Below are 27,922 nucleotides of genomic sequence, written 5' to 3'. Positions count from 1 at the left end.
GAGTTACATTTTATTGTATTACATTACAAACACAAATAAAATCTACACACACAAACGCACCATTAAAATATTCATGTATAAAAAATACAAGAAATTTACAAATATTTTAATGAGATTTTTTTAATTGTTAAAATATAAAATGTGTAGGCATATCTACTAGAAGGACACAAATGCCCACTGAGTCACTCTGTTTTTATAATCCTCTACGTCAATAGAAATCTGCACTGTTTCTAACTTGTCTACTTTGGAACCACTTGAAATTGATGTTTGACCTTTTGGGTTTAAAATCTACACATATATCAATATATATCCACAACTGCAAGATTTTTTAAAAGAAATCACTAGACAGATTTCAAGAAAATTGGTGAGACCCTGTTTTAATATATGTCTATTAAGAGATATTTTGAGGCAAAAATGTTATTCCTGCAAGGAAATGTTACATTATGATTAGTTTGTCGAGTGCCACTGTACAATACCTCTGTCTTTACAATGTAAAATACTTATGTCAGAGCTTTAAAGCAGACACATTTACAAAAAGCATGTAGTTAATTTTAGAAAATGGCACACTAGCCCTTAGTTCTGAACAAAAATATATCACGGGACTAGGGAGGGGTGAACAACTACTGTCCAAACACAAGCCAAATATGACCCTTTTCTGGGGGCTGAAAAGATTACACTAAATTTGCTTGTTTGTTTTCTTTCAGTTTTATGCACTGTGGCACTTCCTAGATTCAGGCAGAAGGTTAGTTATCATACAGTGCTAAGAGAAAAGCTCTTCCTCTGCTACTGTATTTCTGGTCTACTGAGAAACAGGAAATACCAGCAGTCTCATGAGAGTGCCTGTTCTCTGAAGATCTCCAGCTCAAATGGGGATCATTACACAAACCCACCCGAGCCTGAAAACCTTTTGAAACTGGCCTATTTCTAAGTGGGACACAAAAAATCCTAGGAGAATTCCGTAGCTTCATCACTTGAAGACAGACATAAATACAAAGTGAAACAATACTGTTTATCTGGCATGGCTACAACAACCATTAACTATTGATAAACATTGAATGGAAACCTTTCCAACAGCAGATGCTTAGAGAAAGACAAAGAGTGATCCTTTCTCTGAAAGGATTTTGGCAATCTGGTAAGGGATCTTCTGAGACAGAAGGCATATTTGGGCCATTATGTTTACTGGCAATATGAATCTATCCTACGTATACTTTTAAATTTAATTTTGAAAACAATCATATTTTTGGACTCAAGATCTTGGGGTGATGAGTCCGACAACTTAACTGTGCATTGTGTGAAAAAGTGCTTTCTTTTTTTGCTTTTAGAGTTCCTGTGTCACAAAGCACATAATCGTTTCTTACTTGCCTTCTCCGTGATTATATTATGCTTTTTTCTCTCGACCCACCTCTGGTCTTTTTCCACACCAATGAGGTCTCTCTTAATCTATTAACTCATCATAGAATCATGGAATGGTTTGGGCTGCAAGGGACCTTGAAGATCATCTAGTTCCAACCCTCCTGCCATAGGCAGAGACACCTTCCACTAGACCAAGTTGCCCAAAGCCCCATCCAGCCTGGCCTTGGAAACTTCCAGGGACAGGGCACCTACAACTTCTTTGGGCAACCCCTTCCAGTGCCTCACCAACCTCACAGTGAAGAACTTCTTCCTTACATCTAACCTAAATCTACCTTCTTTCAGCTTGAAGCCATTAGCCCTTGTCCTATCACTACATGAAAAGTCCCTCTCCAGCTTTCCTGTAGGCCCCCTTTGGGTACTGGAAGGGTGCTGTAACTCTCCCCAGAACCTGCTCTCCTCCAGGCTGAACAACCCCAACTCTCTCGGCCTGTCTTCATAGAAGAGGTGCTCCAGCCCTCTGATCATCTTCATGTCCATCCTCTGGGCTTGTTCCAACAGGTCCATGTCCTCCTTATGTTGGGGTCCCCAGAGCTGGACGCAGCACTCCAGGTGGGGTCTCAGAAGAGTGGACTAGAGGGGGAGAATCGCCTCCCTTGGTCTGCTGGCCACACTCCTGTTGATGCAGCCCAGCATATGTTTGGCTTCCTGGGCTGCAAGCGCACGTTGCCAGGTCATGCTGAGCTTCTCACCAACCAACACCCTTAAGCCTTTCTCCTCAGGGCTGCTCTCAATACATTGTCCACCTAGCCTGTATTTGTGCTTGGGATAAAACTCCCTCAGTTCCATACTCCCGACTAGTATTTTTGTACTTTATATCCTAATATTTACTTTCTGGAATGAGGTAACCAGAACTGCACTTAATGTTCAAGATGTGAACATATCTTGGATTTATTCAGTGGTGTAATGACTCTGTTTATTTTGCTCTCCGTTCCCTTCCTCATTCTTTTCATGGTTTTGTCTGGTAATATGTGATCTGATGTTTTCAGAGGCCTGCCCAAGGAGTCCAAGATGTCTTTCCTTAAAAGTAACAGCTCATTTCAAGCCCATTGCTTTGCAGACATAGTTAAGGTGTGTGGCCCCTCACCCTTGTACATTATCAGTATTGACACTCAAGCATCATCTTTTTACCCACTTACTAAAGATTATAAATTCCTTTGGCAATTAGCCCTGCTTTTGGCCACCCTGAACAATTTTTGATTATTGGAAAATTTCTTCATATCCTTGTTCCACCACTTTTGTCAGTCTCTTTATGAATAGCTGAACACATTTCCCAGCACATTCCCTTGTGAGACTCCAATGGAAAACTCCCACCACCGTGAAAACTTACTCAACTTTTTACCAGTAATTTATCCTTGAAAGGATATTTTTTTCTTTTCTCCTGCAGAAGTTTGGCCTATTCACAAACTATTGTGAACACTTTATGAAAATTTTTTGGAAAGCCAAGTATGCTTGACTCCCTAGACCACCCTCATCCACATGCTGTTGACTCTTTCTAAGAACCTCAGAGTGGCTTCCCTCTACAAAAACCACATTAAATTTTCATCTATGTATTTGGCTATTAGTTCAATTCATTATTATAATTTAAAGATTTGGATTGTAATGGAGTCAGACTTATATTCTGTAGGTTTCCAGAGCACCCATGGACTTCTAAAGTTTGATACCACATTTACCTCCTTCAGCTCCTCAAATACAGCGACTGCTACAACAGACGTGTTATGCACAGTTCTTAGTTCACTGTTTTCATAGCTGAGCTCTTTTGAAACTGCAGGGTGGCTCTGGTTATCTGGTTATTCTTACTCGTTATTCAATAAAATATTTTAATATTTTTTTAAATACTGTGACAAATTGGCATAAAAAATGAAGGAATATATTCTGCAGGTTTCCTATGTAATCCTACAGATGCCTGTACTATTATTCTACAGAACTGCATATTCCCATGGCTTCTTGATGGCACCCAAGCTAGGGACTGGATTTGGTATGGGTAGCTTAGTAAAACTGTTTTCTGAGACTGTAAAATGTGAACATGAAATCTCTCAGAAAAGCACCTAGGCTAGGTGTTAAGAGAACTATGTGTCTTTAAGAAAAAGACTCAGCTGAGCTTAAATCACTGACTAAAGAAGCTAGCACAAGTTGTGCAGTACTGCAGTAAAGCAGCAAGTACAGGCAAAGGTTTCTATTCTGTCCTCATGCCACTGTAAGTGAAAGAACTGCTAAGGATAGACAGCACTACCAGATTAATAGTTTTAAAGGCAGCTCCTTAACATTCTTAAGAGCTTTGTCACTGTGGCTGATTTTCAAACAATTTGATACAAATTTTTGTCAGCCATAAAGAGGTTTATCAGGAGAAACATAGAACATAGGAACCAAGATGCCAGATCAGAGAAGGGGTCAGACTAGCAACTATGATTATTATCCTTTTTGCAGTAGTGGTCGGTAGATCTGCTATAGATTCAAAGTAAACAATCACAGCAAAGTGCAAAAATTATATCTCTTCTTAACTTTCTAAATGTCATCTAGGTTTGGTTTTTTATATTCTCATTTTATGCTGTCTTGAATCCTCATTATTTCTAGACTCTTCTGCCTTGTGGAAATTGATATATTAAATTTCAATTGTGTGATTATTTTTAATCTATTTTAAACGTTCTACCTTAAAATTCCATTAGCATATTCTGGGGTTTGTATCATGAGAGAAGATACACATATATCTCACCACTTCTGTCTAAAATGTTTTCAAACTGATGAGCTTGCATGCTAAATTTCAATCAGTTATTATATATTTCATACGATTTTAATTGCACTCAGCTCATATTTTCTTAGCTCTGGTCAGAATGACACATGTCAATACCACAGAAATTTTGTTCTATAGCAACCTGTATTCCCCAGAGATATTAATGAGTATAAATAAGAAACCCTCTAAAAATTTCTACCTCAAGGTTTTAGGGTCCACAGTTTCAGATATTTTGGGCCAGATTTAGAAGAGTGTGGGATCTGGATTATGATTTTCAAATTAGATTTCTGAAATGTATACCGCTCTGCTTCCGTGTAGCACCTTTCCCTTCTCTCTACTCTTCCACTAGTCCATTTCCTTCATTTCTGTCTTGTTCATGTTCACATTTGACATTCTTTTTGCTCCAGAAGCATGCATTCAGATTTTTACAACCTACTGTTTTTCTGTCACTTATTAAAGTCCTAGACAAAAATACAACTCTGAAGACCTTTTTATAACACTCTTACAGATTGCCATTTTATCAGCATCATCTATCATCTTTGTAATGTCCCTGGTGCAAGACCGCAGCAGCGCATAGTGCAGCCTGTAACAAATCCTGTCAGTCCTGATAAGGTCCTTTCAGCTGAAGACTACTCAGACTGTATTTAGACACAGTCACATCAGGCCTGCACACTCTCAGTTTTCCCCTGGCCCCTGCAGGCTGTGGGGCTGCAGGCAGGCTTCCCCTGCCTGCTCTAGAATATTTCCTGCATACAGTTTTTCTATACGTCCCCTGGGCCAGTCTTCCCAGGCCTTCCAGACAAGGGCTGACTGTGTACCCATCTTCCCTTCACCCTCTAGGGACTCTGGTGCTACAATTCATCCTTCAAGAACATGCGAGGTTGAGGCATTATCTGCATGCATCTCCTCCTTGTAGATAATTTTAAAATAAATTTTGGGCATGCTTCCAGGTGAGGACATAGGACTCTCAGGAGACAAGAAATCCAATCCAAACCCACCCCGGATTCTGCCAAGGGTTTCTCCTCCAAATCATGGGATCTGTCTTCCATGCAGCATGCTTTCCTCTTGCTTGGTTGCTTCCTCAGTGAGTCCCTATTATAAAAAAAAAAAAAGTCATCTCTGGTTTTCTGCCTTTCCCAAGCTTTGTGCCTGAGACCTTCACTGAATATATCAACACAAGCTGTGACAGGCTTCTGCAGTTATGGCCTTAAGCATGACACCCTCTGCAGCTTGTCCACCTTCTACGTACGCAGTTGTTTGCAGGTGGTCTGTTGTCTGTGCCAGTTCATACAGGGAGGTATCTAACAGCCTGCTGCACCTTCACTGACTTTAGAATTGCATTTGGAGGTCCACTGTCCTTAATGACGAAACATACTGTCCTGAGGGCAACTACCAAAAGACTATATAGATAAAACCTTTCAGCCTCCCCTCCACCCATCCATTGCAGCCTGCCAGCAGTGCAGTTTTTAAGACTCAGCATTAGACTCATTTCTTTGTCTTCCTTTCTGGGGGATTTCCACATGCAAACTACCATCCCCAACAGAGCTCTTGGAGGAGACTGACTTCATAAAGGATGTGGCTATCTCATTGTTATGTCAGGACAACTCAAGTTTTTTCATCACTGTAGGCAGAACTGAACACAGAGGAGGCAGAGCAACACCCTAGGCTCCATACCCCAGCCTGTCACCAATCTACTAGTCCACTAGCAGCACAACCCCTCCAGCCCCTCTTTTCAGCTGCGAGAGGGTGGTGACAGGGACCAGGCAGAATGGGGCTGAGCAGGCACGTTGCAGGGCTACCAGCACCCATTAATGTGTTTTTTGCTTGAGCTGCTGAGTGAGAACCTTGTCTATGAGAACCGTTCTGCTGCTGTTAATACCACTTGAAAGTAACACGGTTTTAGAACTGAACTGCAACTGCAACCCAAGATGAGAATCCCTCTCAGGTTTTTATTTAAGGACATGATTTGGCCACTCCTCTTAGTCTACCTCTGCAGACACCAGCTCTATCTTGACCAAGCTATACCCACCCAGAGTTTCAACGTCCTCCCCATCTGCGCTTGAGGGACTGAAGCTTGTCTACACCTGACACAGGAGCCTGACAGCATCTGGCTGACTCCACACACATTGAAATGTTCCATTACACAGTGACTCATGAACAGTAGTTCCCCAAATTGCAACAGTACTTCTTACAACAGATAAAATGTAAAAATCCAGAGCTAAAAGCAGCAAGAGAGTGAGGATGGTTTTGGTTATTTTATACAGTATACAAATGGTACTATACTGTGCATTATTAATACTGCAATGAACTGAGCAGTAGGCAAAATATGTGCTTAGGCAGAAAAGAGTAGGTTTGGGTACGAAAATAATCTTTATATCTGAAATTTTAATCCCTGGAACCCTATCCTAGAAGCTGAACAAAGCTAAGCACAGTGGCTCCATGTTTTGTTTTCCTGTATTTTTGTCTGTTGGCTTGTTTTTGTTTTGTTTTGTTTTGTTTTAAGTTGATAATATAACAGTAAAAGTTGGACAGCAAAGAAAAAATGTCTCTGTCTACAGACCCTCTCAACACTCCACGTTTGCCTCTGAGAATACCTATTTATCATCATCTTCTATATTACATTGAGATCAGGGGATGATAATGACAGAAGACTAGAAAAATGCAGGCAATATTATCTTTAATTTATTTGGTGGATAAAAGATAATCAGAAAAAAGACATATGAACTGCAGTTTCCTTATCTTTTGTACCTCAACCCACTTTCTGTCGGAAGGCTAAATTTTGTGGAAAGTGCATTAAAAGCAATTTTGCAAAAGGTCATAACTGCAACAACAGCTAGCATTTCCTAACTAACCTTGGGGACTCTTCAGTAAATTATAATATCCAGTAGACGACATCTCTCTATTAATAGATACAAAAAATGTTCTACTCTTCCTAACACATGTGTATTCCACATATGGAAGTAATTTCCTGTTACAGTATTATCTGGACTATGAAAAAGAGGACATTCACTTCCAGGAGGCCTGACTGACAACTTTTCTTGTGTTTTCCAGCCTGGATACACGATATGAAAGCTCTGCAGAACAGAGCTTTTATGTCCTTTTTATTATCCCTTTAATAGGAAAAGATTTGTAGCATGAGACATATCAGCATGGTCATTCATGCATTTCTCTAGCAGGAGATAAACATTATTTTCCACTGCAACTACATATGTAACAGCCAATATATATTTTTTTTTTTTTTTGTTAATGAATGACTGTACTTAATATGTGTACAGTCTTTAAGTTTTGTAAATACAATTACTCCAGTTTCCAACAAAGGTTAATCGATTAAACTGAGTTTATTTAAAGCAGAGTGTCAGTCAGAAATAGACTGGAGAATCTTGATATATCTCATGCTTCCATAACTTTAAATACTGTCACCCTTTAGGATCAGGTTGTGTCTGCTGTTTTCCTTGTGCTATAGTCTTTAAAAGAAACCAAAAACTGGAGTTTAACAAAATAAAGTAAGTTCACAGTATTATGCTTTCAGACTTAAGTATGTTGAAGAAAAAACACAGCCTTCCAGGAGGGAACTTAGTACAAGAGATAAGCTGGTTGAAAACAGTGTTATATTCACATTTAATAAAGATTTATTTGAACAGAATAAGGTACTTGAACGACTTAGTAAAAACACACACAGAATAAACGGTAACTATTCTGAGAAAAGAGAGGAGGTGGATAGTTCTGACCACGTCTCTGCTGCACTCCTTCTGGCCTGGCTGTATCTGTCAAGTGAGCAGTTTGCAATGCTACAGCTGCCCCAGATGCAGACACGCAGACAAACCTGGACCTGGGCTAGAAGATCATATTTGCCTGGAAGGAGGAGGAAAGCAGGACAGGGCACTGTGTGGAACAAAGCACTTCTGCTACTATAAGCTGTATTCACACATAGCGCTACTATCATGGCATGTAGCTGCAGTAAGTACACTAGCTAAGCGTGCCCAGTATGAACCTGGATGAGATCATGCTTGTGCTTAGAAGTGTGAACTCAATAGTGACAGTAAAGTGCCACATATACCCTTAAAAGAAGGATACAGTGTGGAAAGAAGGAAACAGAGAGATTTCTAGCTGTAAAGAAAGTGGTTATATGCATTTAATCACCTAATGGTAAAGAGATTCAGAAAAAATTACAGGACTTCAATAGAGCACTATGGTCTCTTCTGTGAATATTCTTATGGATTATTAAATGGCATATAAATAGGAAAAAAGGTCATCAGGGAACTTTTAAAAATCAACAAACATGCTAAGTCAAGGACACACTGTCTATAACACTAATTACAAGCAGGCTGTATCACATTCTTTCTCATAAATGTGCACATTACAGAGCCAAATTTAGGTTAATTGTGAAGTTGGAGGCAAATGCAAAAGCATTTCTGTTGCTGAGAAATGTTTCCCTTTATTAAAAGAAAAAAAAAATAGAAGACAAAAAAAGAAGAGAAAAAAAGAAGCATCTCTGGAGGTTCACTGCTAGCTTAGTTTCTGGTTTGTGTCAACTTGTTTATATCAGCTGCTGATTTGCGTCACTGGCTTGGCTTTGTGGTTGTATCTGGGGCCTGACGGACACCCTAGTGCATTAAGAAATTCACCACAACAGTACAGCATGTTAAGATCAGATAGCACAACCTAATGTTGTTTTCTTAAGCACACACAACCACACACAAACCTACTAAAAAAATTACTGGAGGCAGCTAAGAGAGACAGACTATAGGTTTGATGGAAACCAGGTTTAAATTCAGATAATGAGAAAAATGTCCATGTAGCACCAAAAAAGTGCATGGCAAATATTTTTAAGGGTACCAAAAAGTTGTACATATATTTTTAAAAGGGTTTGTATTTCTAGGAATCAAGATGCCTTACACCTCTTCACTTCCTCTAAGTTTTTAGTACAAGCATCTTCCTTGTGTTGCGCAGGGAAATTTTTTACTGCGAGATGTAAAACATTATTTTAGATATGGCTTTAATTAGCTTCTTGGAAATTATAACAAATCCTGAATATTTACATTTCAATATTTGATGTGATCATTCGGGATACTGAGCACAACATAACTTAGATGCTTTGCTTAAAACACATGTATTTTTATAACATATTTACAGTATATAGGGTGCCCATACAGAAATCAACATTACATTTTAAGCTTTGTGCCCATGATAAGATGACACATGTTCAACATACAGAAATGCCTAACGAAAAAGCCTGTCTAAGTAGGCACTTCAGAAAGGAGTAAAAGGTCTTGTGTGATGCCTTCTTGCTTTTCTAGATGTATATAGCTGAAAATACCAGGCAGAAACAACCACACTTCTGAAAACAGACTTCAATAAAGCTTCAATTTTCTGTCCAAGCTTCCAAAACTAAACCTTACAATCCTTTCCTGTTTTGTAACAGTTCATAGAAGGTCTAGTGAATAAATGGAGAGAATACATGTCTACAATCTTAACAGAGATATTTCATAAGAGAAAATAAAATGTTCTCAAAACCATGTTTGCTTTATGCAAACTTCCTTTAAGAAACACTGAAAGGAGTTCTAAGAGCCTCAATACATTCCATGAACATGTTCCTGAAATAAAACATGGATTTTCTGTTTTAAAATTACAAATTTGATCAAATTTGTGTTGAGATATTAAAATGTCTTTCAAGATAAACATTACAGTTGAACTGTTTTGATCAATCCAGTTTACTTCTCTTTTTCTTTCTGAGAATTTCAAAATATTTGGCTGCTGCCCAATTTGAAATGAAGTCAGATTTTGAAGTTACAAATTCTTAAGTAAAGAAGAATGATTATCCCCTAAGTTGTTCTGATAATACACCGTTATTTTAGACGGAGGAGTTGAAGTGCTAAAGATTAAACAATGAGTCCAGGAAGGTCCACCAAAGCAAAAAAGCTTAGAAAGAAAAATAATCCAATTTATAAGCAATGGGTCCAGGAATAATCCAGGAAAAAGCACATCCCTAGTCTGCATAGTCTATAGCTGGTTTTCAGAAGTATATGTTTCATTTCAGCAGAACATGGTAACAGCTTACCTGCATCTTCTTTTTCTTGGTCCTCATCAGGAGAAACAGAAATGGTGCTGTTGCCTGCACAGAAAATGGAAGTGGAGGTCACAAGAGATGCTATAGCAGCTTTACACTTCCCAAAAGAGTCTACAATGCAGGAGTAACTCCTTTACTAGTAATTATAATTTCATGGGGGAGGTGTGCAGTGTTGCCCCTGAAGTACAAAAGCTGACCTCCGTATCTGTCCAAAAACACATTCTCATTCCCATCCTAAGGATCTCCCCTCTTTTCCCCCTCTCCTATGTGTTAATATTAAAAGCAAGCACCATATGGCATCCCAGCTGAAAGGTATTAACCTACAATCATCACTCTCAATGGATACTGAGAGCTTCAAGAGGAGCCAGAACGTATGGTGTCAGAGAAACGTATCATTGGCAGCTTGGTTTGCTGTGTTTGACCTGCGTTTTGAAGTAAATAGCAGATTCTGTGCAGGGTTGTTATTTACTTTCAGCAGTATAATGAAAAAGCAAATAGTAGAGACAATTTTCATTGGGTCTTTTTATTACTAATTCCTGTTAAAACACAGTTGGAGAAGCAAAGGAGTTTTGATATCGTTCAACACGTTTTGTAAACATTTCCACATCCCTGTCTATATCAGGACTCCTCAGCTCTGGAACTGGGAGCTTCCAAAAACATTGTGAAGTGTTAACACAGCTGGTGGAGTCCACCACACCAGCTGGAAGAGGCACACTGAGGATCTGGTGAGTATGAGTGAGCCAGAAAACTGAGCTGGAGTAGCTCTGTGGTTTCAGGGCGTTAAGGTACTCGGGTCCTGCTGGCTCCAGCTAAGGAGGGAAGGGCCCAGCTACAAAGGAATAATAAGGAGCAGTTTGCCCATAGCCTAGAGCATGAAGACCGTACTGAGGATACCAGCACTCCCTGGATGCCCAACTCCAGCATGGGGAGGATGGGAAGAACACAGAAGGGATCAGCAATGGTCTCTGGTGGCAATGTCACTGGGTCTGTGCACCAAAGAGCACCATCACCTTATCAATGTGGGAGCAACTTCCCTTGAGGGCTTCTCTGCTCCACCACTACAATAAGTCAGGGGTTTTGCCTTCCCCATGTTCTCAGTTCTCTTTTGCTTCTCATTCAGCCATCCCAGAGAGTTTCACTGGTTCCTAAATTCTGTCCTTTCAGGCCTCCTTAAAAATAGCAGAAGGGCCCTGAAGTATGCCATTATGACAGTCAGAGAAACTTGGAAATGAGAGTTTGCAAAAATATTTACTATGTGAACTCCCTTCTGCCTGTCTTCATAGGAACTGAACTAAGTGACCAAGGGGGAAATTTGAAACCAAAGCTCCTAACTGAACCCACAATTAAATAGAAAATCAACATGCCCTGAAATGACAACTGCAAAGCTATGTCAAAAGCACAAGTCTTCACTGTCTTTATAGCTTTACAGTCATGTTTTCCAGTTTTTGTAAGTGTGTGCTAATTGGATAAGAAACACAGGAAGAGGACTTTCGGGTGTTTTGCTGACAGCTTATACTACTGTTTAGTTGAGAGGTTTGACTAACTGCTTATTGTCAGTTCTGACTGTTAGTCATTTACTTTGATGTAGCAAAGTTGGAAAATCAGAAGCTAAGTCAGGCCTTTAGTCCAACAATACTCTCTAGCTGAGATCATAAGAATACGCAATTTTGGCTGTAATACTTACATTTTATTTCTTCAGCCATTTCAGTATCAGGAGGGAAATATTTTATTGTAGAAAGAAGGTGTATATGATTTTTTTTAAGAAAATAGACAAGTAACCACTTCTGAAAGAAACAACTGTGAATTTAAAAGTGTACATAATATTGTTTGAATCTTTTCACCTAGTTTTTCACACTCCTACTTGATTTTATATAACTGACATGATAAGAATGATGCCAAGGTTGAGGCAGAGTTAGCAGAGTTAGATAATGTGATAGACATGGTATTGAATTGCAACTATTTCCTTCAAAAATGCTATGCTTAGCTACAGATTTATATACCAATAAATAGACCCATTTGTTCCCAAGGTCATTCCCCACCCCCCCAACACTATTTATAAGGTGTACAGACAACCTGTCTGTCATGGTTTAACCCCTGCTGGGAGCTCAGCCCCAGCCGCTCGCTCACTCCCTCCTCATGGCATCGGGGAGAGAATCAGAAAGGCAAAAGTGAGAAAATTCATGGGCTGAGATAAAGACAGTTTAACAGGTAAAGCCAAAGCCGTGCACGCAAGCAAAGCAAAACAAGGAATTGATTCACCACTTCCCATGGGCAGGCAGGTGTTCAGCCATCCCCAGGACAGCAGGGCTCCGTCAGTGTTACTTGGGAAGACAAACACCATCACTCTGAATGTCGTCCATCCCCCCCTCCCCTTCCTCCTTATTCCTCCAGCTTCATATGCTGAGCATGACGCCATACGGTATGGGATACCCCCTTGGTCAGCTGGGGCCAGCTGCCCCGGCTGTGCCCCCTCCCCACCTCTTGTGCACCCCCAGCCTCCTCGCTGGTGGGGTGGGGTGAGGAGCAGAAAAGGCCCTGGCTGAGTAAGCACTGCTCAGCAACAACTGAAAACATTTCTGCATTATCAATGCTGTTTCCAGCAAAAACCCAAAACACAGCCCCATACCAGCTACTATGAAGAAAATTAACTCTACCTGAGCCAAATCCAGTGCACTGACTTTCCCTGCATGCTGCACCAGCTGGTTTAAAAGGAAGAGAGACATCCCACACCCACTGTGCTTCTCAGTCTCAGAACTAGAAAACTGTCATATAATCCCTGGGAGAGAGTTAGAAGGATGGTTCTGAATGTACATATAGACAAAATATCTTAAAGAAGAACCATAGATGGCCATCTTTCTCCCATGAGTACCTGTTTATAAGTATTTTTACACAGTGTATGCCTATGAAAGACACCTAAAAAAATGATCCTGGACTTCAAGAATGATCCTGGACTTTGAAGCTGAATAGGATGTCTTGTGAAGACAGACCTCAGGGATGGAGATATTTTGCAGAGAGGTCAGTCACGGTCACTTCAAGGCTAATAGAAAAGGCCTTGATGGTTATTACAGGCATACTAAAATATAAGTAACTTTTTTATGTTGATGTAGCTATCCCATCTTTCTGCCGCTACTGTGAAAAGGGGAGATACTTTTTAAACATCTTGACCTATCAACATAAAAAGTTGAAAGCTTGCCTACCAACAAAGTTACAGAGGGAAAGCTTGGTCATGACAGGCTGTAACTTAGAAAATAATTATATATTCATCTGATCAATCTTCTGACTCAAGTGACATTGAAGACGACCTCAGGAAGAAGCTCAGAATGGGTCTGAACTGTGTATTTGTCCTGAAAAATACATAAATAGAGATCTGCATGATGGACAGCATTTCTTATTAAGGCCTTGGGAAGCTGCATTCATCAGCAGATGAAAGAAAGATTACGTAACTGCTCTCACAGTGAGGTCTCTCCTCTCATGCTGAAGCTTTATGGTATCACATTGGGCCTGCCCAAAGGTTGAAGCCAAGAGACACTTCCAAACACCACTTCAAATAGCAGGACGTGTACTACAGTGTTCAATGAAGTTTGAAGTGTTGAGGAGGACAGCCTTTGCCAACAGCAAAATAACATCTTGATGACATTTGTGCAGTTGCATCCTGTAAACAATGCCAGATAATAAAGCACCTTACATGGCAAAAAGGGTCAAGTCTTTCAATATGCATAACTACACCAACACCAACAAAAAGAATCAAGAGTATTAGACTGATGCCAACATGTGCATTGCCAATCCTGACTTCTCTGGTGATATTTCTGTAATGTAAATCATTCTCAAGTAAGCGTACTTCAGGCTCAGGAAGTACAGTCCATGGAGTTTTGCTCTACCATGACAGACACAGTTACAGCAATGTAAGAGAAAGTCATTCTTGGCCCAATAGAGTCACTGCCTGGCACCAGTGAAAGCTGCTGTGATGATACCTGAAAGCCCACTTCAGTGGTTGCAGGCACATGGACTGTCCATAAGAAGGAATATTAGGCATTGTTCAGAAGAGACTCCTGAGGCTAAACACTGCAAGTAGAATCAGATAGCTTTGGAGGGAACTAACAAAACTTTCACCCCCCCAAAAAATGAATGATAGAAATTTAAATGGTCATATTTAAAACGCTGAGGAGATTAAAAAATATGGAGTATTTGCTCCGCCTTTCCAAAGAGTGGAAAGTGGGGAAGAGCTTGTGGGCATGCCTTATCAAACAAAAAGTTCTCTCACAGCAAATGTTTGGCAATATGTACAGGGACAGTGTGAATGTAGATGAGAGAGGGGGAATATGAACGGAAATACGGTCTTGCTAAACAGCCTGCCAAAGACCCGGCTTTCTGTAGGAATATTTGTCCAAAATTTCATGTTTTTAAGCTGTTGCAAATCAGAAAGAACACAGTTTTGTGACAAATATGTAAACAGGTCAGTATGACACTCATCGTATGAATGGATAACTCATTTTAAGACAGAGTCAAAAGCTGTAATGCAGTTATTGCTCAATTTCTGGGTTTAACTGGTGCCAGTATCAAAGAATGAAAACACAGTTTAATACAGTACAATATCCAACTACTGGCTTGGTGACCACTTCAGGTCAAAGATTCAGTCTGCTTTCCCCCTGCAGTTTAGCAGAACACAGGTTTGAGGCTCAGAAGAGCGTAATTCTTTTCCTCAGTCTGCCAAGCTGACCTTCAACAAATCACCTCAGTGTGCCACAATTTCCCTATGAATTAAATAAAAGACAATGCTTGTGATTCTTAGCAAAGTACTTTCAAAGCAACTGAATCAAAGTTCTAGGAACTGTTCAAGTGCCATTACTTGTTCATGTTTATTTGAATACACCACTTGGCATGTTAATATTATTAAGCCCATTATTTCTGTGTAAACACATATGTGCTTTCACCCAATTGTAAATTTAATGAATACACTCATGTAACTTACACCACAGTTGTCTTTCTGACAACTTTTTGAAACTCCTGGATGATGCAAAGCAGGGCTGCTCTCCCCCATCACTGTTTTTCAAACAATCTGTATTTCTCAATTTAATCTTCATTTACACTAGTTTCCCTAAAACAGAGGAAAGGGTTTTAACCGACAAATACTGGTGAAGTTAGAAGATGCCCTTTCACCCATCCCTCTCACATCCCTGCTGGAAGACTTGGTAAATTGGAACAGACATGCACTTTTCAACTATTGCTGTGCACAATTCATCAACTCAGAGCAAATTCCCCCTCCCTGCTGTTAAAGCCAGGACTCCAGGCTGAATCTGAATAGCTAATACCTTCATGCCTTGTTCTGTTAACTGCAACAAGATGTTAAGGGAAAGCTAAGGCACAACATGTTAATACTCTAGAGTTCATCAGTGAGTTTACTGGCTCATTATTCTCTAAATTCATTTGATCATAGGATATTTGTATTATGACAGGATAACAGGCTGGAATGGACCTCAGGAGATTTCTGATCCAACTTGCTGCTCAAAACAGGATCAGCTATGAGATCAGACAAGGTTTCTCAGGGCTTTATGTGTTCTGGCTATGGAGAATGCACAGCCCCACTGGGCAAATTGTTACAATGTTTGATTGTCCTCATGGTAAAAATTTTTTTCCTTACATCCAGTCTGAACCACTCTTGCTTCAGCTTATGCTTGCTGTCTTCTGCCCTCCACCATGCAGCACTGTGAAACAGACTGGTTCCATTTTCTCGATAACGTAGTCGTGGCTAGGGCAAGGCTGCTGTTAGGTCTCCCCAAAGCTTTCTCTCTTGTAGACTGAACAAGCCCAGTTCCTCCAGTCTCCCCTTGCAAATCAGGTGCTCTAGTCTCTTGACCATCTTGGTTGTCCTCTGCTGAACTCACTCCAGTTTATCAGTATCTTTCCTAAAATGGAGGAGCTTGAAACTGGACACAGCCTTCCAGTTGCCTCCTGAGTAGAGACCTCGTGAGTACTGAGCAAAGGGGAACAGTTACTTTTGATCCTGTTAGTATAGCTCAGGAAGCTGTTGGGTTTTTTTATTGCCAGAGTACGCTGCTGGCTCACGTTCAGCTTGCAGTCTGACAGGACTCCCATGCCCTTTTTTGCAGAGCCCTTTCACCATTTCTGTCTAGCAGTTCCTACTGTCCAAAGCAAGTCTTATGCTCATAAAAGCCAAATTCCTGTCAACGACATCAGCTGTGCAACCAGACTTTGACCTGTGGTATCTGTCTGCTTCTCCCCAGGCCTTTCCTCTGCACTGGCAGGACTCAATGGAACACCACCTGAGCCTCCATGCCTTTGACCCTCATTCCCAAAGCCATCCAGTCACTCCTGATAAGCTTAAGGTTCCTGCCCCAGATGTATTAATACTGCCAATGTAATTAAGCAGCAAGAGAAATAGTGCAAAGGTCAGACAAGCCTTGGCAGTTTCTTTGCAACACGCTGGGTCTGAGTCCCCAGCAAGTCCCAGACCTCCCTAAACAGCAAGTAAGATCAGGAAATCTGGCCTTCTGTACCCCCAGAGGTGAGTCCCACACAACTACCACTTGTGACTTCCTCTTGGTGCTAATGCATGGCTCATCAGGTGGCTCTGTTGCCTCGCCAGGGATGGATTTCTCTCCCTTACCTGCTACCAGCACACTGAACCAGTTCTGCAGCTGCAGATCTGCCATCCTCCTCTTGCCAGGGGTCATAAGCCACCTGTCTTTCCCTGTCTGGGACTCTCCATTTGCCCCACAACTGACCATGGTCTCTGGCTGCCCTCCCTCTGTGCAGTTACAGGTTCAGGCTTTTGCCTCTGCAGGATCTCTATGAAGATGCTGACAACACATTTCTTAGGTTCCCTTATCCTGTGCAGTTTGCACCCTTTCGCCCACAGCTCCTTATCTTGGCAAAATATCTGCTCGTCTAGTGTACACCTCCTGCAAGCAAGGACACCATCTTCTCCTGCTCCTGCCTTTGGGAAACGCACCAGATACTCTCTGCAGCCTGAGATCTGGAAAGGTGTATCCTCTCACTGGAGATGTGACTTGAATAGCAGCCCCTGCTGTGCCAGGAGTAGTTGCTCCATTTGGCGCTGGGAACTGTGCTCTGTGGTGCAACACTACTGTTGATGAGTCCCACATGGCCTTCAGCAGATTTCTGGCCCCCTTCCGTGGGCCTTTCTGAGCAAACTGCTGCTTCTGAGAGCTGTGCCCTGGGACTGTTAATACTAGCTGAATGGGTACTTGACCCTCCCTAATCAGGATCAGCCTTCCCCAGCAGTACAGCATGGATCTGAGGACGCCAGAAAAAAAAGTCTCAGAAGATCCAGAAACAAGTCCCAGAGCTACTCAGCAAGCAGTGAGCACTGGCAGAGAACAGGAGACAGAGAAGCACCCCAGCTCCCCAGCATGTGCCCAAACCCATGAATTGCTACTTGTCCCTCTTCATTGCTCCTAGTCACTGTGTTCCCTAAAGAACGCTGCTGCTCCAGGATTAGGGTGGCTCCACTGTGAGGTCCCTTCGCATGAGGCTAGGAGGCCACTTGAACATGTCCTGACACCAATTCAGTGTGCTTGTGAACTCAGTCCCACTGCGTGTATTGCCCTCACAGCAGTTAGGAGCCCGACACAGGAGATAGCCGCTCCAGGATGAGACTCTCCCCACACACCCCCTGCCTGTGCCCCTTCTTGCAAGACAAGGCTGCCAGAGCACCCCTAAAGCACTGGCCAGTTGTGGAAGCCATCACCACTCAGCTGCATCACTCCACAGCAACTGAAAACCCACCACAGGCACATCTTCTGTACCCCCGAGAGTCTTCTCATGAGACTCTAAGACTGTTCGAACACCTTCTGAGCAGGTGTCACTCAGCTCATCACTGCGGCTGCTGTCACATATGCCTGCCACTGGCATCACCCTTGTAACTGATATGGAGAAATAATGTGAAATGGGGATAATGGACATGGATTGTGATTGTATGTGTCTGCTTAAGGAATGTGGGTATGGTGACTAGTCATGGGTGCGGTGACAACCACAGTTTTGAGGAGACGCCTGCCCTTCTTCCTCTAACAAAGGGGCTATTTAAAAGAGAATAAGAAAAGATGAGAGACATTCAAATGCTATCTAGAGGGAGGGAGTGCTAAGTCTCCTTGCTGGAAAAGATTGGGTGGTCACAATCACCTGAAGAAGATCGGGTGGTCACAAGGACATGAATCACCTGAAGAAGATCAGATGGTCACAAGAACATGAATCACCTACAAACCTGCAAGACCACCACATTCCAGGCAAAGGACTGATAAGCTAATTAACATAGGAAGCGGGGTTTAGGTAACGAATATGTATAGGCGTTAATTGAATATTCATTTGTTCATTGTATAAATGTGAGATGGTTCGTCACTTCGGGTATGCACGCTTGTGGAGGAGCGATCCCCCGTGCATCTGCGCGCAATAAACATACCTACTTTATAACTTTCGAGTTATAGAGTCTAATTCCGCACATCATAACATCCAAAAGTCAATAGGATTCCTGGAGAAGTCATCACTTAATTTTTAAGACAGATTCATATTTTCTACTTTCCAACAGCAGTTGGTTTTAAAGAGGCTACGTGGTTTCCTTAGCATCTCAGGCATTTCATTCTTAAACTCCTCAGACCCTTTGGGTGGAGAGTATAAGGGTTTAGACATTGACGACATTAATAATTAATATTTATTAATAATTAATGAAATAATTTTTAATAAAATAATTAATAATTGTTTTATTCCAGTCCTTAATTTTGGATGCTTCACTCATGGATGAACGTTTTATCTTACTTAAATGAAAAGTGGAAAGACAGTCCCTTAAATGTCATTTTTCCTTCGTCTGGACTTAAAAAAATCTCAGCCACCAAACAAAAAACTATGTTATAAAAGCAGAGAAGTTACACATATAAGGTCACGTCGTGTCCTTCAATTGCACATACTGCTCCCACTGAAACGAAAAGGTTGCATGCACACTGAAGGGTAGGCTTTAGGTTAAAAGACTGATATCCTGTTTAGACTAAGACAGTGATAGGGTAAAAATGTGACCAAATATTTTTCTTGTATCTTTTTACAGTATCCACGTAATTCTCTGGGCAGAAGGGTCAAAACAAAATAAAACTCAACATTTCAAAGCTCTTCATAGGCTAATAAAATAAAATAAATGCCAAAACTCATAAGTTGTAACAAACTACTATGAGATGGAGAAAATATCGGTAAGAAAAATATTTCTAATCCAGAATACCAAATAGACTCTCACAGATGGCTATGAGGAAAAAAGAGTTTAAATACAAGAAGAATGTGCTTTAAAATAAAGTAGAATAATAAACGGACATTTAATAATAAAGCAAGGCCTAAGATTAACTAAACCATGCCATGTGAAAGGTTATGAAAAGACTGTGAAGGAAGAACAGTCTTTGACAGGGGCATGTGCAGTTCTCATTGCTATTGATAGAATTTGTACGCATATATCGGAGACAATGCGGTTCATTGTATATAGCAGAATTCACAAATAATGAGAAAAGCTCCAGAAGAATGAGGAGCAATGATTTACCATTATCATTCCTTCAGCCCTCTGACTTCCCTGGTAGGCACTGCCTTATCCAGTTTACATGGGACTGAAGATCTGTGTGATGAGTGCACTCATATTCTTTGCATACCACCAGGAGGCAGGTTGGGTATCATGAACTGCCCATGACAGATAAAACTATTGCCATCAAGTCCTCTCGGGTTTCAGAATTAATTGAAGGATTTGCATAAAGTGTACTTTCTTAAAACGAGGAGGGGTCTCCCAGACAACAGAAGCTGTGAGTATCTGCTATCTACTTCTTGCCAGTAAAGGATTATAAACTTCAACTTAAACACCCAACGGTTTTGAACACAGCATTCTGACATATTATGTCCAAAGCAAAGCATTTGGGGATTTTAGTGGGGTTTCAGTTCTTTCAGAAATGGGTACATTCTTGACATTTTGTCCTAATGTGTGATGAAAAATATTTCCAAATCTTGAAATTTTTCACAGAACTGAAATTAGGTTTGCCAGCTTGCAGTAGTTAGCACTACAGCCATTTCAAAGGAAAATGCAACTATTTACCGTAAGTATGGATGAGAACACGTATTTTAGGACACAAAGGGCCAAAGTAAATTTAAGCTGTTGTTTTTAACAACAAACAAATATTTCTGTAGTCACAGGGAGTAAGCCCGGGGGGGCTGGACACTGTTTGCACGTACAGAGCTCAGAAGTGCACCCTGATGCAGTGCTTGGAATCACTCCTGCTTGTAGGTTCATTGCTCAAGGGAAGGAAGGAAGGAGCTCTGTGAATGCCTGTGACATCTTACATCTCTAACGTCACTACCACATAAAGCAAAAACCTTTGCCCTGCAGCATACAAGAGGTTTCTCAAAACCCCAGTGGGTAAGACCCATTTTTCTATGGCAGCTGAGCTGCTTGTTGCATTTAGGGAGATTCTTGGGGCAATGCCACACGCAGCTGTTAGAAATGTTTCTACTTAGCAACTGCATCAACTCTTTTGAGCCTGTCAGCACCACAGCAGTTACATACTTTCTGTCTCCTGCAGCACACCTTCATCAAGCTAGCTCACACGCCAACACACAGCTTTGGCTCAGGAGAATGAGGCAATGCCTTTGTCAGGACCCCACGTGCCCTAATAGGACCTTGGTTGGCCTTCCTGGGGATGCCACCCACACCCTCTGCCCATCGGATCAGGAGCCCCATTTAAGCTCAGGCTGCAGCAGGTGACCTGGGCTGTCTCTGGCTAACCCTCTCCCTTCTTCCCTCCCTGAAGGTGTCAGATGGTAAGTGTTTTAACTGCATAGTACCCTATATTTTGTATATTTACTCTTAGAGTTGCTTATTAAGTCAACCTGAAATAATTCACTGTTAAACTACAAAAGAAAACCCCCTAGAAAATAGCAGCCTTGTAATGCATCACACTCTATCAGCCTTTTAGGATGATTTTGTCAAGAAGCAAGTTATGTATTCAGTAATACATTAGTGCTGATAAAGGTCAGGATGTTAACAGAGACATAAATTGAGTAACACAGCACCATGAGATTTCAGTGCCATCCACCAAGTTTTCCTAGTTTGTGACATGTAAAGTTTCTTAGTAAGTCAGCATATTAGCATTAGTACTGCAAGAGGTCATTTGATGCTGCTATCATGTCTGGCTATTAAAAGCACATTACAAAATATTAATGGCCAACATTTTCATTCACCTAGTGAAACTTCTTCTGCACATAGCGCTACTTAGAAGATGACAAAACTTACTCTTTTTATTAAAAAGTAACATTAGTAATGTTTTTAAAGTAACCTGATCTATTTGGGGTCCTGAGAATGGAGCAGAACAGCTTATGTGCAGGAGAAAAAATATGAGGCAAAATACTTCATTGCTGTCAATTCCCCCCCTCCACCAAAAGCATTGAAAATAAGTAGTACTAATAACTAAAAATCCCAATTCAAGTATCAGTGTACCTTTTTCTTCTTCAGTTCCTAAGTTACAATTGTATAATTGCTATGGATAGAAAGTCGTGACTAATCTCACGGTTCTGAAGCTCGACTTGCAAGTATCACTTGGCACAAAAGATAACCTCCAATTTTCCTTCTGCATCAGTTATTTTTCACATTAGCAACTCAGAGTAAGGGATATAGCTTCAAGCTGTAAAATCTAGTTCTAGCTGTACATAGATAAAATTTAGCACCTGCTTGTCAAATTTGAGAATGAAATTTTGCAGAAAAGCCACTTTGCAACTTATGACAACAAAATAGGGGGTAAGTATTAACAGCATGCATCCTTAGCTGCTTCTGTTTACTTTAAATGGGCAATGATATAGTTCAGTTAACAAAAATGTATTCCAGCTAACCTATTGTGGTATGAAGTAATTTTGCTTTATTTGCAGTATTGGAAGTAAGAGTTCTATTGTATTACAGAAATGCCAAGAGTTAGTCTACCTTTACTCACGCAGATCAGTACACAGTTTCTTAAGAACAACAAATCCCAAACACTACATGAATTTTTTTCTAAAAGTCAGATTTAGAATGCAGCTGAAAACATTCTTCCCAGAGAAGCGCAGGGCTGAAAAGCTGGGCCTGCTGGCGGATGCTGGAAGACTGGGCAGGAGACTGGAGCTGGCAAGTGGGCACAGCTCATCTGGCATAGCACATGGGCTGCTGGCCCAGTTAGGGCCAGGGCTCAGGTCTGATCGTGTCAGGTTTGGAGCTGAGGACAGCAGGGACTGAAGACCTATGTTTATCCTGGAAATTGCAGGGACTTTGGTGCTGACGCAAGCAGCAGCGATGAAAGATTCACAGCAGATTATTGGGCATCTGGTGGTCACTGGGCTGTAGTTAGCTAAAATGAGTGTTATGTTTAGGATTTAAGGCGGCAGAGCTGTAGGAGTTTGCTTTGCACTCTGTGAGGCTAAGAGAAGTAGTGTAAGAACTTGCTGAGGCAAGGGTGACTGGGCCCAGCTTAGCATTGGATGGCAAGGATTGTCACTGGTTTGAATTAATTTTAAGGTTACGATTTGGTAGAGTAAGGGCTGGAAGTTAGTTTTTGCAATGGATCCTTTACAGCCTAGGGTGATATCTGACGCTGGGAACATGGGAAATGCTGAGCTGCTTACAGAAGTTCTAGGGCAGTGTAGATCCTGTGGTTATGGTCAGTTCTCATACTGGAGTGAGCTGACATTTCAACAGCATTGTGTACTAGAATCTCATCCCTGCCTTGCTGGGAGACAGCATTTGCCTGCCCTTGGGTTGGGAAGTATTAGTGGGTCTTACAGTGTAAACAGTACTTAATTCTGCAAGATCTACAGCAGTAGAAAATAGCTAATGCTGGGAGAAACGATGCCTTATCATAGGGCAATTCTGGGCTGCTTCGCTATTATTAAATCTAGGAAAAAACAGTTAAATCATTTGCATAGGGGTCACAATTCACACAAATACTTGGACTGGCAATGACAACAAGTTACAAGTCTTTTAACTTACATTTGTTAAAAAACACTCAATAGCTTTGCCATCACTGTCATAATCATCATCTTCCCGCCTTCACCTTAGAAAAACTGTTTGGCTTCATGATGCCAGTATATTAACATCCGTAAGTGAATACAAGAAGGCACAATTTTTCTGTGCTAGGGAGTTCTGAGTGGCAAAATGACGTGTTACTTATGTAGATTTTTTCATATCTCCACTCAGTGTGTCCAGCTATTAACATCTTCATCTAATTTAACAATGCCTTTGCTCTTGTAGTATCTAGCACTGCCTTAAAAAAATGCGCTTGATGAAGCCAGACAACTGGCTTATCCCCATTTTTGTAATTTCAGAACATCTGACTGTGCTCATTGCATGAGGGTGTTTCAGAAGACAGATAATACTACAGCTATCACATGCATCTGTGCAAATGCTGATCATATTTTATGTCTTAGTCAAAAAAGGATTTTGTAAGTCTCTGTAGCGGTTTTCCCATTTTCTTTTAATAACAAAACTGAAAGTTAATCTTTGCCTTTCAATCACTAGAACTGCAAAGCTGTCCAAATACAAAGACCATGGGAGCAAATACCTCACTAGTGCATCTCAGGAGACAGAGAATCTGTTTATAACATTTTTGTAAAATCAAACAATAGATGAGCTTGCACCTGCTTAATTTACTCTTCAAGCAGTATAGTGAAACTCAAAGATTTAAGCAGCTGAACAGTTTTATGACAGGTAATTGACAGTAATAATAATACTGTCAACTGGTAAGTACTATGCCCACAAGTATCTCAAGCAAGGAAGTCTACTGAAATACTTACAAACAGGTGATTTATTAATATTTAAATAGGTACATCATTTCATTACATAAGCATGGTAATAAAGTCCTTTGTGTTTCGATTTGTTGCAAACTGGTAGCTCAGAAGTCATTTTTAACTGAAGAGAAAAAAAAAAAAGAAAACCAGGAAAATAATGATTCTTTTTTGCCCTGTTTAAGCAAGTATGGCCTCAAATGTGGAATATGACTTCCTTTTTAATGATCCACCACATATTTAAATTGAACACCTAGTTATACAGCGAGACTATTAATAATGAATTTATTAAAGTGTGTCAAGAGTCAATGTTTCACAATGTAAAGTAAAATTTTCAGCATGAAATTAAAGCTTTTTTAAATAACACTATACAAAGTACCCAACAGGTATTGCAGATTTCAAATATTAGTTGTATTATAGTCAACTACTTTAATGTCAAATAATTAAGTCTACAAAAAGTTAAAAATGTGCAGCAGTTTCTTGTAAGTCAAGACCTTGCTTGTAACCCATTAAAAAAAAAAAAAAGTGCAAGGTGACAAAACTGATATGGCAAATGTAATGCATAACTGCAGCAGGCAGGATAGTATTGGATTGATTCACTACTGCTCATTAGTTGTCAGTATCAATTAAGACCCAGTCCCACCTCATATTCAAAGTGTGTAGAAACAAAGTCATTATGACTATTTAAAAGCTGAAAATACTTATCTTTGTGTTAAATGTGCAGTGCTTTCCCCAGGCTGCTAGGTTTCCTTGGGTTGCCCCAGAAAAAAAGGAGGGGAAAAAAAACCCACAGAAACAAACAGCCCAAGACCCCAAAAAATCCCACAGAAAATCAGCCAGCTTTCATCACCTTGTAAATTCTCTATACAGTATTTTACTTTCTGTTTTTCTGTGTAGAAGTCCATCATAAGGCACTTTAAAGGTAAGAACAAAGTTTCACTTAAACTTCTTTCCAACTTTTCTATTCTTTGGAAAGCTGATAAGTGGAAATACAATAAACATGAGAAAATGGGACACAAATTTATTCAGGAACTTACTAAACTGATCAACACACTTTTGTTCAGAAAATAATAATGTAGCACTCAGTGAGAAGGGTTGTCATTGAAACAAAAACTGGATGCATATGAAGCAACTTTTTAAATTTGTAAAAAGGTGGTAATCCTTTTTGTTTGATTGCCACACATGGAAGTTGGAAATATTTTTTTTAAACAGAAAGACATTATACTTTTAATTATTGCTCATACAGAACTCTAGGTACACAAGAGATGCAATGTTGTTTTCTTAATGTAGATTATTTGCCTACTCCTTTTGAAAAGGAGCATTTCTTTTAAGATTTTTTTTGTTTCCATTCAGAACATGACATTCAGATAAAATCTGTTTGTTTTAAAAGAAAAATTGTTTAGTTTTCTTTTACCAGTGCGTTATGCATTTCAGTACTAGATAGAGCTGTACAAAGTTGTCAAAGTCAAAATAAAATCCTTGGCCTCATTCCCTCGAGAAAAGGAATGTGTACAAGATCCAAGATGAGAACAAAGCTCTACAAACAGTAAATTTAAGCATATTTTACTCTGTTTCTGTTCAAAACTGTAGCAGTTCTGAACAGAGACCACATAAGAAATATTGGCTTTGCATACTCCTCACCCAAGAGGAAACTTGGTATCTTTACGGTTTAATATTTTTGTGAACATGTAGCTCAGTTCACACCCCTGTTTGTGTTGCATGCCAAATCTGAAAGGCGAGGTTTCTGCAACAGAACTGCAAGGGACACAGTTTGTGTGTTCCTTATGTATGGAGAGACAGTGAACTACCAGCAAAATGTTCCCTCTCTACTGCCAAGGGCATCTTAACTAAGGAGATGTTACAATGGTTCAGGTGAAAACTCCCCTAGTCTCCCCAACACCAGGTGAACATTGAAACTAGGACCAAATGAAAATTTTTCTTCCTTCTGTTAGTCTACTCTTAGACCTTTCCACTCCTCAGTGAGGTCCTGAGCTTCTCATAAACAATACTCATACAGCAACAACACCCACTCTGCTAATATCTAGACCTTTCCTAGCCTCAGAGAAATCTACGTGAATACCCCAATTTCTCCTTTTGGAAAGCAATCGCTCCTTCCCTGCTTGCTGAGGAAAGTTTGTGTTCTCTAGTCTGTACAATGCCATTCTTCCCAAGGAAAAGTGAGCATATTCCTCCTATGAAGTATGTAATCTCAAACTCTTTTGTATATGTTATCCAAATACATAAATGGTCCTTATCTTGATTCCACCATAAACATTCTTTTCACCAAGAACATTTTTGAAAGCTCATAGACAGTGGAAGTAGTCCAATAGTACAAGACCAAAAAATATTTATTTTTTTAAAAAATGAACACTTACTGTGTTCTGATTTTGGAGATCTGTCTTTTGATTAGGTTGTTTTGTTGGGGGGTTTTTTGCCTAAGTTCCCTTGTCCCTGAAGAATGAATGTCCGTAATAGTTCATTAACTTGCCAGCTTTGCACAGAGTATCAACAGGACAGTCTAAGGCAATCCCTGAATATCAGATCGTCTCTCCCTAGATTACATTACAAAGAATATATTATTACGTTTGGAGAAAAATAGAAAGAGAAATGAAAAATTACACCATGTCCTTTGGATGCACGGTTTGGAATGTCTCTGCTCTGCTTAGTTGGCAGAACCAAGACTTGAAACTAGTGGACAGCTTCTGCAGTGGTTGAAATTGTGAACCAGTTCTTAGAAGAGCTGCACCCCCAGGCATGGCCTTCCTAAGCAAGAACTGCTATCTGAAAGAGGAGTAAGAAATCCCACCTGAATACATACCTCCTGTAATTTTTAATCTTAGTAGTTATTTTAATAGACATAAATTTCAACTTCTCTGCTATGAGATGCAGTTTGTTGCTAAAAAGCAGCCTGTTGATGGACAGTTCTAGAAAGACTCAATACTTCATTAATCAACAAAGAAACACATTCTTATAGTGGCTCTTCTGTGTGAAATGAGCATGACAGGTAATTTTTTAGAACTTGTGCACACAAGCTCATTTCACGACATAATTTTTCTGTATTATATACCTTTAAGGACTAGTTATTGTATAATAATTGCATGATAATTGAGAATGCACTTTTCTATTGGCTTTAACAACCACATGTGATCATGAATGAGAAAATGATGGGGGTAACTATATGCTTGTATTAGGTGCATCTAAATCACAGCTAGTTTTATTTGAAATATGACAGCTTAGCAAAGAAGAAAATTTTGGCTTCTTCTACAAGAGTTCACAATTCTGTATATGCCAAACATATGGGCCCCAAACCAAACTTGTCCCCAAGTTCATCCTACTCTTCTCTGTCTCCCCTCTGCTTTCTCTAAGCTATCAACATAGAGCACTTCCAACTCCTACACCAAGAGGAAAAAGAAAAACTAAGAAAACAATGCTATCAGCCACAGGTTAAGAAAATAAGCAGAACTCCCTCAAGCAGCTGGACTTTCTGCTTCTCCCTTTCTGGCTTTGAAACCAGTCCAGGGTCCTGAAGTGGTAAGGAGAGAGCATGGCTTGTCTCCCAAGGCAGTGCTACCACCACAGAGATGTCCAGAAGCGTGGCCAGGGCCACAGATGCTCTTTCAAGCAGCTCAGGAAGACGGTGGAACAGGCATCACAGTTTTAGCTGTTCAAGGTCCCTTCCAACCCAAACCATTCCGTGATTCTATGATCAAATCAACATATGAAGGTAAGAGGCCATTAGATTTTATCCACATACCTGTACATAAATCTTAGACTTCAGTAAAATGTTTCCATTCTCCACAGATTAAGCTGTTATGTCCCATGCAAAAACAAGGCTTTGGTTCTCAGTAGTGACAGACGCTGGCCAAGCCAAGATGAAAGATGTCGGCAGTCAAACCATGCCAGTAACTACTGAAGGA

The 27,922-nt window shown here is 40.4% G+C and overlaps 2 long non-coding RNA genes across 2 annotated transcripts; one reads left to right on the top strand and one right to left on the bottom strand.

Moving 5' to 3' along the window:
* Positions 1 to 27,896, bottom strand: LOC129784937 (uncharacterized). Its single transcript, XR_008748239.1, has 3 exons — positions 27,760 to 27,896; positions 10,200 to 10,253; positions 1 to 5,233 (listed from the first exon to the last, which is right to left on the bottom strand). It is a non-coding gene; the product is annotated as an uncharacterized LOC129784937 (long non-coding RNA).
* LOC114013898 (uncharacterized) lies at positions 20,939 to 27,915 on the top strand. Its single transcript, XR_003557155.2, has 3 exons — positions 20,939 to 21,020; positions 27,372 to 27,729; positions 27,807 to 27,915. It is a non-coding gene; the product is annotated as an uncharacterized LOC114013898 (long non-coding RNA).
* The last annotated feature ends 7 nt before the right edge of the window (positions 27,916 to 27,922 follow it).

This window comes from Falco peregrinus, chromosome 7 (assembly GCF_023634155.1).
Source record: "Falco peregrinus isolate bFalPer1 chromosome 7, bFalPer1.pri, whole genome shotgun sequence".
NCBI lineage: Eukaryota > Metazoa > Chordata > Aves > Falconiformes > Falconidae > Falco > Falco peregrinus.
Note: the sequence above shows the minus strand (reverse complement) of the source record. Positions and strands in the feature narration are given on the sequence as shown.